General features: G+C 41.9%; 1 protein-coding gene across 1 annotated transcript in view; it reads left to right on the top strand.

The window, feature by feature from the left end:
* The window catches only part of prkx (protein kinase X-linked), a 154,333-nt gene that overhangs the window by 28,463 nt on the left and 111,884 nt on the right, over nt 1-13,986 (top strand). The gene's annotated exons all lie outside the window — the stretch shown is intronic.

Here is a 13,986-nt window from a genome sequence, read left to right as displayed (position 1 = left end):
TAATGAAGGCTTACTCGTAGATAACGAACGATACGTTTAACAAACGTAGTAGGATAAACACGACTCTATTTGGGGCAATACGAGCCCTACTCTGCCCACGTTGCGTAGTGGGTGAGAGACGTCGCTTGGATAACTGGAACTGAACGAGACTGAACGGGACAAAGGGCTTCTACATTTACTTGCGCCATATTTATATGTACGGTGGACAAGTAGTGCCGCTCTGCTTTCGGTAGCCGTATTCCTGCGCGGAGCTGAGGCTAGTAAGGGCATGTCTCGTCGGTAGCTTTCAAGCCGGCTCTAGGGGGTAAGTCACTGGCGCCTGGTGGCACGCCATCCAATAGGAGAATGAAATATTATGGGCTGTAGGCTAAAGGGATATTCCGTGTATATGTACAAAGAATACACAAGGGATATCAAACGATATACAAATATTATGCAATATATATCAATCAATAAATACATATATTCGGTTTAATCTGACCCTTTGTAACACCGCCCAAGCCTACTCATCAAAGTGTTGAGTGCTACAGTGTAGGTTAGTATATTAGGACAAGTGCATGACCGTTAGGGATGGGTACCGAATTCGGTACTTTTGAGGTACCGAACCGAAACACGTCGGTACTACCGAGTATCGATTCAAGTGAGATAAACATTTTTCTTTTTTTTTTACTTTTTTTTTCTTTTCATGTCAACGTTCACACGCACAATATATGCTTACCTAGGATTTGACTTGATTCAACAACAAAGCAGTCGGAGCAATGGCAAGCCGAAAACTGTCGAAATTGTAGTTATTTGAAGTTTGGATTTTTTTTTCAGGACTGAGGTAGGTAAATTACACTTCTTGAGACTAAACTACCGAAAAAAGGTACCTTTGGGTACCGGTATCGATTCACAGGTACCGGTATCTGTTCAAATGTGAAAGGTACCCATCCCTAATGACAGTAAGGTTAGTTGCGGTTAGAGTTATATATATATATATATATATATATTTTTTTTTTCATTTCAGATATGAAACCTATCCACAGGCCTGTACGCTGCGACGAGATCGTCGCAAATTGCCCCCTAATTTGGCCGGTGCGAATGAAAAATTATATCTACTCGCAAGCTTGCGAATAGTGATTTCACCCCTTCATTCGCATTTCACTACACTAACATTAGCCTACAAGCAGGGCTGTACAGGCGACATAATGTTGCGGTTGTAATTTCATTAGACAGACCAGCGCGGACATTTAATAACATGCAATTTAATTGACACGAGCAATGGGCTAACGTTAGCTGGTGGTCCGGAGTGAAGCAGGGACGGCGGAGCTATAGGCTAACGTTAGCTGGTGGTCCCGAGTGAAGCAGGGACGGTGGAAAAGTGAGGAAAGGGGGTGGGTTATATTGACAATATGACAATGCTTGACAACAGAAGTTTAAACATAACTTAATATTTATTAGTTATTCGTTTCTGTATATCATCCACTTTCCATCTCCGTGTTAGACTCTTCCTGTTTACATTCGAGTGTGACGTCATCACCTACGGCAGCTTAGACGATCAAAACGCGAACCTAGAACAAAACCCGGGGGGGGGGGGGGGGGGGGCTGGCTCTCTTGTGCGTTCTCGCCCCCTCTCTCTCTCTCTCTCTCTCTCTCTACATTCAATGATTTAAAGTAGCCAAACGTTACAGACAGTATAAATACTAACTGGATAGTTGATGATAAACATTTAATTTCATTATCTGAAATATTCTAAAATCATTAAGTCTGCTATAAGCCATTATCCCTTTGTGTGTAATTATTATTTTCTCACAGTAGTATATATATATATATATATATATATATGTGTGTGTGTGTGTGTGTTTGGCTAAAGTGGATAGAAAACACAGTACTGTGCAAAAAAAGGGGACCCAAGAGTTTTTATATAAATAGTCTTAGATGTAAATACATTTTTTTATTAGTGTGTCAGTAGACTATTCTTAGTACATTTTCATTAAATTATTTTTTAAAGCATCTTCATGGTTTAATAATGCAAACATATGTTGCAGGGACTTATTATAATCATCATATTGGCGTGACTGTATGCATCAAAGGGTTAAATCAAGCATTTTAAGTGCTTTAGGAAATGTCAAAATATTGCGATATATATTGTGTATCGTGATATGGCCAAAAAATATCGCAATATCATTTAGAGGCCATATCGCCCAGCCCTACTATAATGGTAAAATAGTTATTTAAAAATTTGCCCCTAAAAAATATTCTTTGCCCCTAAATTTCTCATTTAGGGGCAAGTGTGCCCCTAGTGAAAAAGCTTAGCGTACAGCCCTGATCCATGAGAGGGGGGGTGATATCTGCCTCAGTAACATATCGCTATAATTTGCGGTCCCCACCCCTAGCTCCAATGCTCTCTCTCTTGCACAAACACTCAAATCAGGCTTGGTGCAAAAAACAAACCAAATCAAACCCTTGCTTCCCCTTTTATTCCCTCTTACTCCCCATGGCCCTAGAGACCTCCCTGCTACATCAGCAAAAACATGTACCAAGGACACATAATTAGTTCAAGAAAGGGGCAATCTCCAGGCCAGATCTAATGGCGAGATGTCAAAATTAGAATGGTATGGCTTTTCTTTTATAAAGAGTCCCAAATGAGCCACATCTATCTTATTTCTTTGTGAAAACTGTGCAAAGCCATGACTTCTGTGACATCCATACAGTCAAGAGATAGAAGGTTAACCAATGGTTAAAACAAAGACGTGGCTACGGTGGCTCCCATTCATACACACACTCCTCCACAGAGCTGCCTCTACGCCTGTATGACAGACAGCCTGCAAAACAGCTCTGTCCCAAGTGTCTTATTACTGTAACAATAACTGACTTCTGCCACCAAATTAGTTGTGTAAACAAGACAAACGTATTTTTTTGGTCTTCATCCTCTTAGCAGTTGTTAGTATTGAGCTGCACTGTATTGTACCCATTCTGCAATCTGTTAATAAAGTTTTTCAATCAAGTTTGAAAGAAAATGTGGTAATAACTTTGAATTGCATGTGTATACATAGTATCACAAGTAACCAGATATGAAGCTTCTCTGAACATTTATGCAGTGATGTAGTTATCAGAAAAACAGGAAACCACACCTTTTATGGCTGCATTCATCATCGTTTCCATGGACACAGTGAATAAACACGACTGCACAGCAGACACTGTGAAGTGAAATAGTTTAACAAAATGTTGGTTCTCATTTGAAAAGTAGGCTAAACAGGATAGGGGGAACAAGTAATACACAATTATTTATTCAAGCCCTCCTTCTCACTCACACTGGATCAAAGACATTATGTCCTGTATGAATCTAGATCTGGTATTAGGGGTGCACCGATATGAAAATTGGCCACCGATACCGATACCGATTGTTCAACTAACACAATCGGCCGATACCGATACCGATACCGATAATTGTGGCAAAAAATAAGTATTTTTAATTTTTTTTAATATTTTTTTTAATTTTTTTTAAAATTTTTTTTAAAATTTTTTAATGAAACTACTGTATATTTGTATGTGTGTTTGTATTTGTAGGCCTCTTTACTTACTTAAAAAAGGAAACATCAAGAAATATGTTTATGGTATCACTGATCCCTCTCCCAGTATCGTCTGGCGGCCTGCAGAGGGATACTATTTTCTCAGAGCTTTCAACCAATGCAATGGAACCATTCTGGCGGCCTGCAGCGGGATACTATTCTCTCAACCAGAGCTTTCAACCAATGCAATGGAACCATTTTGATTGACAGTCGATTCGGCCAATTACGCCACACCGCTAGCACCCACCTCCTGCTTACCACCAAGCGAATATTCATTTTTCTACTTCGGGGCATGCCGCCATTGATCTGCTTGTGAGAATGCGAGTCAAACTCAGAACCACAACAAGCTAATAAGTTAGCTGCCCGGCAGTGCCCGCCGACCAGCGCGCTCCACAGGATGGCCAAACGAGACACAATGATTTTACTGCAACAAATGTTATAATAAAACAAAGCCTTTCTATACATTTGTCTGGTTGAAAACTTTATTAACAGATTGCAGAATGTGTAGTTGGGTACGGAATGAGCAACGGAATGTAACCGAGCTATGCACGGCTTGCTTGCTATCTTCGGGTAAATACTATGCTGATGTAATTGAACGTGTAACTAACTATAATAACGTTAATGCCACAAAACGAATGTTTGTGTCATTTTAACAGCAGATACTTTCTTAAATGCCATCCTCCCGACAGAGCGGTGTTGATGGGGAGCTCTGATGGATTCGCTTGGTTGTGTTATTACATTAGCATTGAACAGCTAACCGAAAGCTAGGGTTAACTAATGTTAAAGGTTTAGCCATAACGTTACGTTGGCTAAAGTTGGGGCTATTCTTAATCCAGTAATAATGGCTGCAGACCTGCAAGCAAAGTACAGCAAGTTGGCAAAGGAGTATTCCAACGTAAATCACATTTTCACCAGTAACGTTAGTCGTCTGCCTCCCGGCTATGAACGGACTCGGAGTAATGCCTTGCTGCTATGGGTAATAATAATATGCTGATGTTATTGTCCGTGTAACACTAACTATATAACGTTAATGCCACAAAACGAATGCCTTGTTAATCATAAATAGTAACTTTGATGCAGTAGCTTGTGTGTGTGTGGGGCGGACGGCGGGCGTTGTGCAGGTAGGTCGCGAGTGAATTTTTATTTTTTTGTCTTGACGCTACACAAATGGATGGTTAGTTATCGGCGACTGCTATCGGCACATTTGAGCTTATCGGCCGATAGGCCGATAGCAGTCAACAAGGCACTTATCGGCCGATACCGATACCCGACCGATATATCGGTGCACCCCTATCTGGTATACTATTCGGGGAACAAAGAGTATGTTTTACTAAATGTGGAGCCCCTTCTTGACACTTTTTGAGAGACCCACTACAGTAATTTCTGAGTAGCTATTCCTTCATTTCATTATTCTTATGTTTTTTATGATTATTTCCCCCCTCTTGTTATTTTCTTTGCGTATTATTCCTTATTCTATTTCACTATTAATGTATATTAGAAGCACTTTATCTGTAATGTTGTTTATCATTTTAATCTATAGTTATCTAGAACTTAGAATATATATAGGCAACTTTTTTGGGGTGGTGGGTAGATGGATGGTTTGTGATATGGGAGAGTGAAAAATCTCCTGTCCATGTATAATAACTGTTGTACTGTCTCTATATACGTTCAATAAAAATACAGTTTGAAAGAGATTATTCAATATGTTGAGGTCAAATAATGAGAATAAGTAGCACCGGTTAGTTTACTTCCTCTCAGATGTTTTGACAGTGGAACATAGGAGTGTGATTCATACAGTCAAGAGACAGAAGGTTAAGCCATCTCAGATTTGAAGTAGGCCTATGTGATGATGGAAATACTGGGTGTTGTGAAAAGGTTGTATAGCAACCTATGTGTTGCACAATATGAATAGTATGTAATATTTCACTGTATGGCAAGAAAAACACGTTCCCACAGAGCTCTTGTACTCTTAACATATTCTTACAAGAAAAAAACAAATAACCTATATCATGATATGTTACCATCCAAAATATTCTTAATATGCTGCTATATCATTATGTAATATGTAGGCTATATTGCCCACCCCTACTATAGTATATAATTTTGTCCAATGACCCCAAACCAAAGTGTCTTTAGGTTTACTGTTACTGAGTACTAGGCCTTGGAGCCATGTCAAATATCAAGGTATACCATTATGGATCCATAAAAGGTGTAGGTTTTATTACTATACCATCAACCATATTTACAAATATTATTACATATTATTAGGGCTGACCTTCGATTTTTTTTTGGTATTCGAAGCTTCGGGGGCCGAGATTCGATTTTAATTCGAAGCGTCGATTTTTTTTTTAATTATTAATTAAAAAAAAATTAATACTTTTTTTTTTTTTTATGTTGTGGGACTTGTACAGCACTTTGTTCAACTTTGTCAGTAGGGCGGCCAGGTGGTGCAGTGGGCAAGGCACTCGCCACCAATGCTGGAGACGCTGGGGTTCGCGTGTTCGATCCCAGCTCTCCACATTGTTTTCAGTTTGGCTGGTCGTCCGTACTAATACAATTGGCAGTATTAGAGGGTGGGAAAGCTGATGGGTGGGTCCTGGGAGTTGTAAACAGAAAAATACTCCTACAGTTCGGTCGGGGCGCCTGCTCAGCGAAGGAAGGATCTGGAGGGAGGTAGTGTGACCTTCCACACGTTACCCTCTCCCAGTGAGAATCTGAGCTGCCAGGCTGGCTGCCGGCTGGCTGCGCATGTGTCGGAGGATAGCATGTGATAGTCTCCGGCCTCCCCACCAACAGTAGGGGGGGTGCGCAACAACCAGGAAGGGAGTTGGGAATTGGCATAACGACTAACAGTGGGATGGGAGAAAAATCGGAAAAAGAGGAGGGAAAAAAAAAGATAGTAAAAAAAAAAAAAAAAAAACGTTGTCAGTGCTGTAAAGTTTAAATCTTAGACAAACTAAACACTGCTTCCATGAAATATTGTAAGCCGTCATTTGAGGCTTTATAAAAGCAGCACAATGAACACAAATCTGTCAGTGCAGAGTCCAACCTCATCTTAAATAACAAACGGCATTGCCTGTTGTAATTAACAAAGAGAGGCAGAGTTGATTTTGCAAAAAAAAAAATGCATATATATATTTTTTTTACATAATCGCATTTAATTTTCATATTCGAATCCCATGCCCATCGAACGAAGCTTCGAAGTATTTAAGACAGCCCTACATATTATACAGATTTGGGGATGGCAACTGGATTAGAATATATCCTTTTGAATTCAGAAATTCCTTGCCCTATTTTAGGCGTGGGTAGAAAGGTCGGGTCGGTGGATCCCTGGAGGAGCAGGCCTGCGGCTTATTACCAAGTAGCCAAAGTAAGTTTAGTGCACGTTGTGCAACATGGTACTCTGTGTGTTGTACTCGGTCACACATGCCTCACCTGTGCTGAAAGATTTACGAGGAGGAGCAGGTCCTCTTGCACGGAAGGGAGCGTTTGGCCTAGAGTGAAACACTACACTGGTTTCAGCAGTGTCTCGCAGTGTCTCGCAGTGTGGTGTTGAGACGGCTACCTGACGCCCCCCCCCCCCCATCGCATCATGTAAAACAAAGGCCGCTTCCACTCCTGTTTATTGCCCTCCGAGTTGCCATGGTGACGCCAGGAGGGCTAAGACAAAGGCACGTTGTAGGTAAAGTGAAGCGCAGGCCGGCAGCAAACATGCCATTAGTCTGTCATACTGTCAGGGCCATATGTGATGTTATGAGTCAGACTGGATGTTTGGCTGTAATATAACATGACATAGATAGGAAGAATGTTTTTTTTGTATTCGTGTAATATAACATGACATAGGAAGGATAAGGAATAATAAAAAAAAATTTCATGTAATATAACATGACATAGATTGGAAGAATGCTTGGATTTAGTGCTGCCCTAGTCTCCAATTGGGAAACAAGTTAGATTGATGGATGTCAAGAACATATGTATTGATAGACAGGCAGATACTGTGGATGGATAGATAGACAGTGACACTATAGATAAATAGATACTGTCGATGGATGGATGGATATATACTGTATAAATAGATTGATACTTTATTGTCCTCTTCTGTGGACATTTGCCTTTGGCTTCACCATTGGTTGCAATCATACGGTCACACAACATGGACCACCAACAGCATAGTACCAGGGTTTCCGTTAGCTGGTAATTACCGGTATTTGACCGGCAAAATCTGTTGAAGTCCGATATATTTAATCTCTCCGGTCACAATGTCCGGTGAAAATAATTCCCTCTAAGCACAATTTGATTATTTGAATTGTATTAAAATAGGCTAAAATTAAATAGCCTATGCGATGAACGAAACAATCATTACATTTGTTTCATCGTTGCTTCACCAAGCAGGTCTAACGATGTTGTCAGCGAGAGCTTAGTGCTGGGTTTGCGAGAAGCATGCAGCTGCAGAGCCACAGAACCCACCAGCCTTGCTGGCACAGTGCAGTACTCCAATTCAGCCATTGGCAATTCAGCTGTTGGGTGGGGGGCGCTGCTGAGCGATCCCCAGACCGGACCTGAAAACACTGCTGCTCTGCGGGTCTGCAGCTGCATGCTTCTCGCAAATCTAGAAGCAAGCTCCCGCTGACAACATCGTTAGACCTGCTTGGTGAAGCAACGATGAAACAAATGTAATGATTGTTTCGTTCATCGCATAGGCTATTTAATTTTAGCCTATTTTAATACAATTCAAATAATCAAATTGTGCTTAGAGGGAATTATTTTCACCGGACATTATGACCAGCACCAAGTCGTTGGGAGGTGGAGATATACATCACGCAAACCCACGATAATGTTGCCGTCTCTCTCTGCCAAATTTCTCAGTTCTTCGCTTGATATAATTAATACAAATGTCCAATATAACGGAATTCGTTAGCTCATAAAAATGTGATTATAACAGACTGCTGTTTATTAATGTTGGGCAGACTGCCCACCGACATCTCAAGTCGGCAGCAGCACGAAGTCTCGAGGGACTTATTTTATTTGGAATATATTAATGACTGTATATACGCAAAAGTAGCCTAGTTTTAAGTTAAAATATTATAAATGCCTTGCGGATGTCATTCTTTATATAGGCCTATCAATTGTTTTTAAGCTCTATAAACTCTGACCGGAATTGATCCCATTTGTCCGGTAGATTGAAATCAGTTCGGTCTTTGTGTGCTAAACATTATTTAACATACATAATTAACATAATTATTAAAAACAACATATCAAACCGAACCGAAAACCGTAACCACAAAACCGTGATACGAACCGAACCGTTGATTTTGTGAACCGTTCCACCCCTAGTGTGTTTTAGGGCTGGGACAATACATCGATCCAGATCGATATATCGATCTATTATCAATTATCAAATATGATCGATGCAACGTAAAAAGATCAATTCATATTGCGATACTCTTATTTTAAAAATCCCCTCGTGAGCATATCCGCCCGCCCGGCTGGCTGCAACAACAGTAGCTCAGCGTGTGTGTAGACGTTAGACAACATTGCTTCAGAGTCCGCCTATTTTGCCCGAAATAAGTGCCTGTTGTTTTTTTTCCCCACAAGGGGTCAAATGCATCTAACATGCTTTCCATCCTCGCCATTCCTTTATGCCCACGTCACGTTAAATACCGAAATTAACGTTGCGTTAGCGTGAGCTAACTAAGCTAAGCTGATAGAGAGAGCAGCAGAGGTCCACTATGGACTGGGAAGGAGGGGGGGTTACTGCATTCTCAAGATAGCCCCACTAACGGGATCTGGCCGGTACTGCACCTTCTGACTACCAATATGCCTTTTCCAGCCAAAATACAGCGCTGTGATAGGATATTAATATCGGAAAAAAACGAAAAACGAACCAAAAACAGTGAACAGGAGGTCTATTTGTATTAAAAACAAAAGATTGTTTTTCATTTAAATGTCTGGAAGAGATCAACAATAAAAATGTCATGATATTTCCATTGCCTTTTTTTGTTGTTGATTTAAATGTTACTGATTGTGTTAAATGGGCATATAATATCGTCTCATATCGATCGCAGGCACCTGAATCGTATCATATCGTATCGTGGCAGACTTTGTGATATCGGAAAATATCGTATCATTGTCCAAAGAATCGATATCGTATCGTGATAAAACTGGTGATTCCCACCCCTAGTGTGTTGTAACTATGTAGTTGGATGCTGTGTGCGGGAGAGCGGAGCTAAGTTAACAATATACTCGTTATCACCATACATAACGCTTATATTGAAACACGTTGACATTAGGGCCGTTCTTTCAACCTAAAAGTGCACTTTCTTCAACCTCAAACCTAAATTCCTTAGCGACCCGTGTTATCAACGTAAACAAATCAGCGCGCACATTTGAGGCACAAACATATAAAACGAGTCATACGGAACAAATAACGTATAACGGAGGCTGAAATTAGACCAATGTGACTCACAAACTCACCACAGTAGTACACAACTACACATACAGACGTACAAAATGTATTCTGCATTGATTAAGTGATGATCTAAACCCAGCTTAAGCCGTTAAACCCCTGCAGTGAATATAATCACCGAAGCCAATACGCACACACAGTCTAAATGGAACGCTTTACCAAACATACACTCCCGGCATTCATAACTCGGTACGTTCATCTTCCATACGCTTAGCGATAACATAACTTACTTAACGGTACCCAAACAACGTGTCCCAGAGTCCACATTCATGCACGAATCCATTTCAAAACGTTAGAAAAACGCTTCGTTTCCCGATTCCTCAATCATCCAATGTCTGGAAGTGGACCCATGGTCCATCCATTCGACCTTAATAAACGGACGGCCACCGGTCCATAACCGCATTCTATAGAAGAATAAGTCTATTTGTCGTGCAGATTAACACGCATGCGAGATGAAAGACCCACAGGAACACGCGTGTGGCTCTGCTGAGCTCTGACTGAGAGAGGGAAAGACAGACTGCCCTGCCCTGCCCTCTGCTGGCACGTGCTGTGCACTACAAGCAACGCATCTGTGATTTGGCGCACAGTCTGTGACGCCACAGTATTGAAAATCATACCGACAGGATTTCGAAATACCCTGGTATACCGTAATACCGTCATACCGCCCAAGCCTAGTTTAAAATCTCAAAGTTAAAACGGATGAATGCAGTCTTCATTTAGAGGCAGTGCAGATGCATGCAAAGTCAGAGGCGAACAGAGCAAGATGCAGCTTCCTTGTGGCGTGAACTCAGGGGAACAGAGCCAGATGCAGCTTCCTTGTGGCGTGAACTCAGCGAAACAGAGCGAGATGCAGCTTCCTTGTGGCGTGAACTCAGGGGAACAGAGCCAGATGCAGCTTCCTTGTGGCGTGAACTCAGGGGAACAGAGCCAGATGCAGCTTCCTTGTGGCGTGAACTCAGGGGAACAGAGCCAGATGCAGCTTCCTTGTGGCGTGAACTCAGGGGAACAGAGCCAGATGCAGCTTCCTTGTGGCGTGAACTCAGGGGAACAGAGCGAGACGCAGCTTCCTTGTGGCGTGAACTCAGGTGAACAGAGCCAGATGCAGCTTCCTTGTGGTGTGAACTCAGGGGAACAGAGCCTGATGCAGCTTCCTTGTGGCGTGAACTCAGCGAAACAGAGATGCAGCTTCCTTGTGGCGTGAACTCAGCGAAACAGAGCCAGATGCAGCTTCCTTGTGGTGTGAACTCAGGGGGACAGAGCCAGATGCAGCTTCCTTGTGGCGTGAACTCAGCTAAACAGAACGAGATGCAGCTTCCTTGTGGCGTGAACTCAGGGGAACAGGCACTTGCTTAATTTGCCCCAGTTTCCTATTTGTTACACAATTCTACACATGAGAGCAACAACTTGTCTGGACTCGGAGAAAGGGCCTGCATGCAGTGACTACAATCAAGATCCCACTTTAGAAACCAATGTCACTTCTTACATTACTTTTTTGTAATGTATCATTTGTATTTATAACTAGACAATAATACAAATGAATCCAGGAACATTTGAATTAGAGGGGAAAAAAGAATACAGATGGTATTAGATCCCAAGCATCACAATATGCATGCATGCCTATTGGGCCAACAGCAGAGCATATATATTGTGCGCAATTGACGAGGGGGCTGGTGTTCAGTGCACCCTCAACCCTGTCATCGATAAGGCGATGTATGGCTCTTAAGACAGAATCAAGAGGATTCTGCCAAGACCCATCAACCTCCTCCATGATGAATTGGGCATATACTTCTAGCCAAGAAAGAGACGGGTTGGAAAGCCTAAAATTAGATGTGCTTGCTGTCTCACGATGAGTACGCTATTCGCGTGAATATTAAAGGCAACCAACTTGTCTTCAGCTTTTCTCTGATTGGCCACGACCCCCCGCCCCCTTTTGCCGCGAACGCGGCAGGCAAGCGGCAGCGGTCCCAAATGAAATCCATCAGTGGAGGAAGCGGCAGCGGTCCCAAATGAAATCCATCAGTGGAGGCTGCATCAGTGGAGGACGCAGGCTACTGACTGATTATGAAATGAATGAATGAAGCACGGAGCATAATGTTATTTCGCGGCGTTTGTAACGTCATAACATCAGTGGAGGACGCAGGCTGCCGACTGATTATGAAATGAATGAATGAAGCACGGAGCATAATGTATAATGTTATTTTGCGGCGTTTGTAACGTCATAACATCAGTGGAGGACGCAGGCTGCCGACTGATTATGAAATGAATGAATGAAGCGCAGAGCATAATGTATAATGTTATTTCGTAACGTCATAACATCAGTGGAGGCTGCTGACTGAACTAGAAACTGTATGCTGTAACGTTATTATGTTATTTCACGTTTTTAACAACCAACTACCAGATTCACTCGTCGCTGTACATCACTTCTGAAGTATAAACAAACTATACTGCTGTGACGATTTTGAATATCTTAACATGTATTTACGCCCATACAATTTTTTAGATGAATGATTGTGGATATAATATAGATGGCGTTGTCAGATGTGTAGAATTCACCTACTTACAATTATTTCCATATAAAATACAATGGTGAGTGAGAAATGTATCTCCAGTGATAAAACCCAGTGCTCTATGATACACAGCGTGGATGGGCTTTCAGAGGGAGAGGCATGCATGTACATAATTTCACCATAATCAAATACAGACATAATTACTGTACCTCTGCTTGCACCTACAGCACAGCAGGTAATGGCGTTAATCAATGAAACATGTAACCTACTGTACCTTACTGTACCTCTGCTTGCGCCTACAGCACAGCAGGTAATGGCGTTAATCAATGAAACATGTAACCTACACCTACTGTACCTCTGCTTGCGCCTACAGCACAGCAGGTAATGGCGTTAATCAATGAAACATGTAACCTACACCTACTGTACCTTACTGTACCTCTGCTTGCGCCTACAGCACAGCAGGTAATGGTGTTAATCAATGAAACATGTAACCTACTGTACCTTACTGTACCGCTGCTTTGGCCTACAGCGCACAGCAGGTAATGTAGTTAATAAATGAAACATGTAACCGCCTGTAGCTTACCTCTGTGCTGCACGTTTGGCGTTGTGCAAAGCTTGAAGTGATGCGGCGATAGCGATATGGCATTAACCAACAACAACGGGGATTAACCAACAACGCAAACACAATGAGGCATTAACCAACGAGCACCTCTCGAGCACCTCTCAGAGCACCTGGGGGAGCCTCATGCGCATGCGCGGCCGCGGTCACTCTCTGCCGCGTCTGCCGCGTCTCTCAGTGCGGATAAGGGCGTGTGCTAGGGCGGTCACGTGGCCGTGTGGCCAATCAGAGAAACGATGAACGAAAAGCTGAACACAAGTTGGTTGCCTTTAATATTCACGCACCCTATTCGCATGGGACTAGTAGCCTCTTATGACCAGCTGAGATCATTGCTGATCTCATAATCCCATGCAAATCTGCTATGTCTACCATTATATGGTATGGTAGCCTAGACATTTTAGTGCAAATTACCTACTGTATTTTGTTGAAGACAGGTCCCCTGATAATATTAATCCAATGTGAATGCACATCTCGGAAATGTCAGCCACAAAACTGGCTCTGCAGTAGCATTATGTATGTTTTTATTTTTTGCTTGAGGCAGTGAACTCGTTATTAATTATTCAGATGTCAGAATCAGCCACCTGCGATATTATTCGGATCAAATCCAGGAGCATGTTAAGTCAAGTTCAATATCGGAACAGCACTGTCAAATATATCTTGTTGGAATTGTGTCTTTGTAAAAATAGGTTGGGGAGTCATTTTCAATTCCAGAAGGTTGGGTCCCCACATAACTAATATAAAGCCATGTGTGAATAATAGCCTGTTCTGGTGACTCCATTTTGCTCTACCACAATGCCGTTATTGTGAATATGTGTACAATAATGGGCCTACTTCATTACTTAA

The sequence above is a fragment of the Notolepis coatsorum genome, assembly GCF_963971535.1.
Source record: "Notolepis coatsorum genome assembly, chromosome: 1".
NCBI classification, from domain to species: domain Eukaryota; kingdom Metazoa; phylum Chordata; class Actinopteri; order Aulopiformes; family Paralepididae; genus Notolepis; species Notolepis coatsorum.
Note: the sequence above shows the minus strand (reverse complement) of the source record. Positions and strands in the feature narration are given on the sequence as shown.